This window comes from Prosopis cineraria, unplaced genomic scaffold, assembly GCF_029017545.1.
Source record: "Prosopis cineraria cultivar Desert tree isolate PC_DT_omini unplaced genomic scaffold, ASM2901754v1 PC11, whole genome shotgun sequence".
In the NCBI taxonomy this organism is placed as follows: Eukaryota; Viridiplantae; Streptophyta; class Magnoliopsida; order Fabales; family Fabaceae; genus Prosopis; species Prosopis cineraria.
The window spans coordinates 27,129,424-27,136,851 of NW_026555342.1; the positions used below are offsets into that span (position 1 = coordinate 27,129,424).

Sequence of the window (7,428 nt, forward strand, 5' to 3'; positions counted from 1 at the left end):
AGGGGATAATGGGAAATAAAGTTGTTACTATCTCAAGTGTACAATGGGAGTAAGCCTACTTATATATGTTGCATAACACTAAAGACGTTAAAGAGTATGTAGACAAGCATATGGCTGAACTTAGGAGTAATCTCAAAAAATCAAAAATTTGGTATGTTAGGGAACACAATGAAACTTTTACAAGATGGTTTAAGGAGCACATTCTTTAAATGTTAAATGTTGATTCTAATTCAGTTTTTGAAAAATCGAGATGGTTAGCTAATGATCCAAACAGATAGGCCATTTCTTACACTGCTTACCTTGTCAATGGGTATACATTTTATATAAGGGAGCAAGATGATAGGAGCATAATACAAAATAGTGGTGTAACTCTTGTAGCTCATTCCATGCATATTTCGAGTACTAAGGATAAAAATCCTATCTATGCAAACATGTCATATTTTGGTGTAATTGAGCATATATGGAATTTAGATTACATATCCTTTTGGATTCTGGTCTTCGGGTGTAAGTGGATTGATTAAAAAAATAGCTTGAAATTTGATTATCAATTTGGATTTGTACAAGCCAATTTAAACAAGGAAGAGTATAAAGATGAGTCTTTCATTTTAGCACAACAAGCTAAACAAGTGTTCTATATCCCTAACCCTATTGATAAGGGATAGTCTATTCTTCTGTTACATGAAAAAATAAATGAAGATGTAGTAGTTGAAGATGACCCATTTAGAGGGACATCAAATCAAAGTAACGACACTGCTGATAGAGCTCTATACATGAGAAATGATCACAATAAAGGCATTTGGATTTCGAAGAGGGATAAATTATTTCATCATAAGAAGAAAATATTTCAAGGAGGGGGAAGTAAAAAACAAGAGTCAAGGAAACAAAAATGAGTGAATTAAAAATGTAATCTTTGAATTAATTATGCCATTTTTGTTTTATGTTTGAATTGATATGGTTGATTAATGTTTGAATTAATTATGCCATTTTTGTTTCATGCTTGAATTAATATAGTTGACTAATGTTTGAATTAATTATGGTTGATTAATTTTTGAATTTCTTATGTTACAAATAGATGGCTTTAGATTTTGAGTCCACTGAAATCCCTCCATCAGATCCCACTACAACTTCTACTGATGCTTTATCATCAAAAAAAAAACTAGAGTAGGAATATAATAATATCCAACGGGGCCTACTAGTCATGGAAGAAGTTATAAAAACAAGAGCTGCGGGGAAAAAATAGTAGTACAATGGAATAAGAAAGGGCAAGCCATCAAATCTGCAAAGATTATAAGTTATATCAGGGTGGTGGCAAAGACAACTATACCTATCATGCAGAAATCATGGTGTAAAGTTGATTAACCCATGAAGGATATTGTTTGGGAGATCGTGGCTGTAAGTGGCATTTTACTAAGTTATATTCTATTGTAGTAGTTTAAATTAATACATCTAACATATTTATTTTATTTTGCAGTCAAAATTTAAAATAGATGAGAGCAAGAAGGATTTTGTCCTTCAAAAGGCTAAGAAGGCATTATAGTCCTTCAGACATTTCATCACGCAAAAATATTTAAAAGACCTTGATGCTAAATTTGTAGCCCGAATTCCTCCCTTATTACATCCTTTAGTAAAATAGGAGATTGTGATGCTTTTGTTGTCTCTCGGCATGAGAAGGAATTCAAGGTATTTGTATTCCTAAAATTTAAATTTTGGTTCCTTTTATTGAATGTATATATGTGTACTAACAGGATATTTTTGTTATTGATTAAAAGAATTGAGCACTCAGAATAAGGAGAGAGTGGCTAAGAATGAATACCCTAATAGACTAGGGAGGTTGGGGTATGTAGGCATGGAGCAGAAACAATTAGAGGCTGAGGGATCAGATGTTACCATATCCTACTAAGACTTTAGGTATTGGCACGAACAAAGAAAGATGGAGTTATTGACAACCCTCATGTGAAAGAGGTTATTGAAACAAATATAAGTGTTATAATTATCGATCAATTAATAAACGATGATGAAAATGCATGCTAATTAGCTCTACTTTGCATAGGATTCCCTCTATAACATCCCGAAAATTTTAAGACTCAGATTTATTTTAAAAATAAAATTAAATATCTACAATTAAATTAAAATTAAGAATAATTTGATAGAGGTCTAGAGTTTGAATTTTTCTCAGTAAAAGTTTGGTTTTATTTGATTTTTAACTATAGAAAAAATTATCAAAGTTAACCCGAGCTTTTGTGCTATAATAAAAAATGTTGGGCCCTTTCTTATAATTTTCCCCAAAGTGTTAGAAAAGAGGAAAATGAACATAGAAACGAAACAGAACAAAGAAGGAAAAGAAACATATGAGAGAGAGAGAGAGAGAGAAAAGAAGAAGAGAGGAGAAAGAGAGGGAGTTAGGCTTGGATCTAGGAGGCTTTACGACCGTTGCGAGCTCAGTTACATGATAGGTAAACTCCCTACTTCAATCCTCTTCCCTCCATCTTTGTTTTCTTCAATTTTGGAAGAGGAAATTTCTAAAGTTTGATCCAAAAGGCTTTATTCTTGTAAGCTTTAGTTTCCTTGGGTCCTTAGGAGGTTGTTTTGAGTTTCTACATGATGCCCTAATGTTTTGAGCAGGTAATTGGGTAAAAATAGAGTTTTAGGGCAAAAGTTAGACCCAAAGCGGTTGGGTTTTGCTCCTCAATGGTTTAATTCTATTGATTTAGTTGCTATTTGAGCCCAATAAGATTTAAATTAAGGTTTGGTTTTCATTATAAGGGCTAATGGTGAAAGTTGGTGACACTAAGTGAAGGTTTTTAATTGATTAAAAATTATATGAATTGAAAATTAGCCTAGTGATGGCTAATAAATGGTTTTGGTGGTTAAGTGATACTATGTGAATGGTTGGTTTAATATATAGACTATTAGGATGGATTATGACTCATTGACCCAAGTTGTCTGGTATGAGTTATAGTCTTCATTAATGCTATTTGTCATGATAAATGATATGAATCACTTATATGTTGTAGGAATTGTTGGTGGAACTTATTGAGAAGTTAAGGAACAAGCCAAGTCCTATTTTGTACAAGAGAAACCCTTTTGGTACCAAAGGGTTGAGGTAACAGGGGAATTTATATTTTTTATTGCTTTGTTTAGCTATTTTTTAGTAGATAATATTATCTAGCATGCATTACATGTTTTAAACAATTGAATGAAAATAAAATGTATTTTAGAAGGGTTTATGGGGTATTGCTTTAATAATAATGCATCTATATTTACTATCTATTTAATAATGATGTTACTTATGGAAATAAGATTATTAGCATGCATTGTGATCATAAAAAATGAGGAGTTGCACTTAGGGAAGTGCGACTAGGTTTGGTACCTTAGATAGGCTAAGGAACCGCTGAAGGGATGAATTATGAGTGTTATACTACCTTGAGTGTTGAAGTAGTCAATACTCGGAAAAGGTAGAAAAAGGGTAGGAGGCATGATCTCGGTGGGAGTTCACTAATGGGGAGATGTGGTCTTGTGATATTCTATAGCTCACTATCAATACTCAATGTTGCCTTCCGTATTGTGGGCTCAGTACACTAAAGTGGTTAGTGGATTGAGTGTACGACACCTCTCAGTAGGAGAGGGAATCCAGCATATAAAGTGTGAGGTTGAGTGCCTAGGCCAAGGTAGCCCTCACATGGAAAGTAAGTCAGGCTGGCTCTATGAGGGAGTTAGCTCTGACTGCTTAGGATTCACGTCGAAGGGGCACAGGCAGTTCGGTGGATCGGATCATGCCTTAGTTTATATGCTGTGTCTGTGGAGGGACAGTGGGTACAAGGTTTACCTACAAGCTAAAGAATGCTAAGGGGTATTCTGTTGGTCAGGAAATGCTATATTGGCCTATCTCATGCATTCAAGCATTTTAATTGGTTAATTATATGTTATTTTGAATTTATTATTTATTTACTTGACTATGGCTTTTCTTGTAATAAGGAATATTAATTTCTCTGTTACTGAGACTGTGGTTGTCTCACCCCTTTCTTTACAATATTTACAAGTCTAGGCGAAGGATCCATTGGTGGATAGGGAAAAGAGCTAAGCTAGGGGTTTGCTTGTGATTTGTAAAGAACTGCAACCCTTTTCTTTTGAGCAAGTACATTGTAATGTATTTAGAATTAGGGTGCCAATAAGATGTCATTATAAATATGCGTGCGAATATGTGTGGATTGTATGCCTTTATATGAATTTTTATCTGCTTGTAAACTTGTGGCTAGGAAACTTAGTTATGGTGTGTGATTTTGATGAATTTATTTAGTAGACTAAGTTTCTACTATAAGCAGATATTTATTTTGTTATATATGTGATTTTACAAGAAAATGCAAAGTGGTTACATTACAAATAGTGTGCTCTGGGCAAACATACATCTTGGATAGAGAGAGTAGGTGTGTGGGCCCCACGAAGATCTTTGAGCTAAGTGAAAATGTTTAGCATGTGTATTCATATGTGTATTTGGTATTTGGATTTATTTTTCACCACTCTTGTATGATTTGTGAATTTTGGGGACTTAGGGTCCATTTTGAGAAATGTCACCTGGGTAGTCAAATTTTGATATAAAGGATTTTTCTATCATTTAAACTTTCTATCAGGTGTTTTTAGTCCTATTTGAAATGTCTAAAGTGTTCCACCGGTTTGCGACCCTTAGGATGAGATTTGGACAATTTTGAAAATAGTTTTTACTAAAAAACTACACTTTTGCATCCGGGTGTGCAAATCTTAATCTAAAAGTTAAATTTCTCTAAAATTTAGATCACAAGTAAAACCTTTTATAAGCTTCATGTAAGCTTTGGAATCACATCGATCAGACACCAGACAGAGAAATAGCACACTCAGGAATTTGGTTGGGAGGAGCTATCATGACAGCAACAGTGATGATGTTGCAACATGCACGAAATTCAATCCATTCATTAAATCTTTTCAAAATTTGGTATTCTAATAGCACTCTTTAAAAGTGACACGTGGGCTTTGGAATCGCTCTGATCGAAGGTTGGATGATGAAATGGTGCACTCTAGAAGTTAGTTTGGAGGTGCTGTCATGACAGTTAAAAAGCTGTCATGATAGCAAAAATGACCAAATTTGTAACATGTCTAATTTTTAATTCAACCGTTAGATCTTTTTGAAATTTGGTAAACTTATAGTACCCTTTGAATGTGACGTATGAGTTTTAAAATTACTTCGATCAGGAACCAGATGACAGAACAGTGCCTCCTAGATGTTGGCCCGGGAGGGCTGTCTAATGCTGTCATGATAGCAATTTTTACCCCGCTTTCGCCTAGCTTGCTTCCGTACACTATAGGTAGAACATATAAATTTTTTTTAAAATGCTTTAAATGTTTATTTTGCAATCGTCTATCTGTTTAGTGATTTAAATGGTTTGTTTCCTAAGTTGATTTTAAGATCAACTCCTTAACCACACTTAGTTTATTTAAATTGTGCGATTTTTAGATAACACTCAGGTCAAGTGTTACACCCTCTTTCAAGAAGTCTCATAGGGCAAGCTTCCTAAGCATGAGGATATCTTGGCTAGAGCATTGGAGACCCCTGACCACCCTGGTAGTGTTAAGGGTGTAAGCTTCGGTGTCATGAAAAAGGAATACTTTGGCAAGATTAATAAGCGAACATCAGCTTCTTTATCTAAGGTTCAAGAGTTGAGAGTAGAGCAAGCTGCTTTGAAGTAGTAGCTAGAAGCTTAGGCAAAGTTAAATGACATGCTATTGAAGGGCAGATCCTTAAGAAGCTTTTAGCTGATGTTAGCCCCAATAGAAAAGATAGCTGCATAGTCCCTTCAGACAAAATACCCGAGATAATACATTTTATCTTCTAAATTTACTTAACTAATTTTTTTCTTAAAAATTGACATTGTTTGTTTATTTAGGGCAAGAATGACTGTAATTGTTTAACTGATGATCCTTCATGCAAAGTAGTTGTAACAGAACACGTGTATAACATTACCGGGGACACAATTCATAACCTTCCCTTCTCACTTGATTGCGTTAGGGTTTCCTTGCTTGTTGCAATAGACCCAAGTATCCATTATCTTATCCTACTAATGAGATATAGATGGTAGGAGATGTGTTGGGGAGCTTCATTGCATGGCCCAGACACCTTGTTATGGTGGGTGTACTAAAGTCGATAAAAGACCCATTGTTAGTAAAGAAAAAGCACATATGATTTAAATAATTGTTTAGAATCTTTTAATATATGTGTCTAACTTTTTCATTGTATAGTCAAGGCAAAAATGCAAATTGAAGGGCAAGGTATTAGGCTATACCAAAGAGTCAGCCACAATTTTGCAGCATCCAACACCTATACTTGTTGTAGAAAACAAATTTTATTACTCTCTTGAGATTTATGCTTCGACTATGAGGATGATTCGTCAAGTGTCGATTGGGATATCATTAATTTTGACAATAGGCTATTTGGTAGAGCATCATTTGAAGTCGATCGAGATAAAATTTTAAATGATATCCTCAAGCATGATATGGCAAGCACTAGTTGGATGACCTTCTATCTGAGGTAATTCTTCAATATTTGTTAGTTAATTACTTGAATTATATGTGTGTGTATGTGTGTGTGTGTGTGTGTACAAGCGTATTAACTTGTATATTTTTTACCGAACTCACCTTTATACCTCATTCATGATTCCTGGTGGCGTCGAGTTAAGGATCAAGCTAGTTAGTCCTCATGATGTCTCTCCCCACAATAATATTATAAACGAAGCTCTTAAAAAATCAAGCAAGAATGCTTTCAGATCAATTTTGGGAAAGGGAAGCAGACAAGGATACTTTATTCTCACTCTTTACTGCCGAGGGTGAGCTGCTAATATTTGTTACAAGTAATATATTTTTTTATATTTACTTGTTTAGTAATATGTACTATTTCTTGTTAGGGGACACTAGATGCTTATTATGGCTAATCCCATTACTCCAAAAATATGATATCTCAATCCCCTTAATGGAGAACCAAGCAACAAGGAAGAAATTGTGGTACCTTTTTAATGAATAAATTGGATTTTTTCACTTGTTGTTTCTTGTCATTTTTAGTATCCATAGATATATATTTCTCACATTCATTCCATATTTCCTTCTTAGAGCTGTGGTGTTGGATTGCACTATGACCAATAAGATTGTATCCCCTAAGATGAAGGCATTTGAATCTTTAAAGAAATAGGTCACTGTTAATGTATTCATTCAATTGGTCAAATTTTTAATTAAGAAACTATCATGTTTTACAATTTCATTGATATGTATTTTTTTATAGTGTCCATTCCAGTTAGATCAGAGCAATGACTATGGTTATTGCTTAATGAAGTTCTTGAAGGACATCATCTCCCATGCCCCTACGACACTATTTGACAAGGTATATATATTAAATTTAATTACACTTTA

General features: G+C 34.1%; 1 long non-coding RNA gene across 1 annotated transcript; it reads left to right on the plus strand.

The window, feature by feature from the left end:
• Positions 1–6,479: 6,479 nt before the first annotated feature.
• LOC129285051 (uncharacterized) lies at positions 6,480–7,007 on the plus strand. The gene is made up of 3 exons (XR_008587069.1): positions 6,480–6,556; positions 6,705–6,851; positions 6,930–7,007. It is a non-coding gene; the product is annotated as an uncharacterized LOC129285051 (long non-coding RNA).
• Positions 7,008–7,428: the final 421 nt, after the last annotated feature.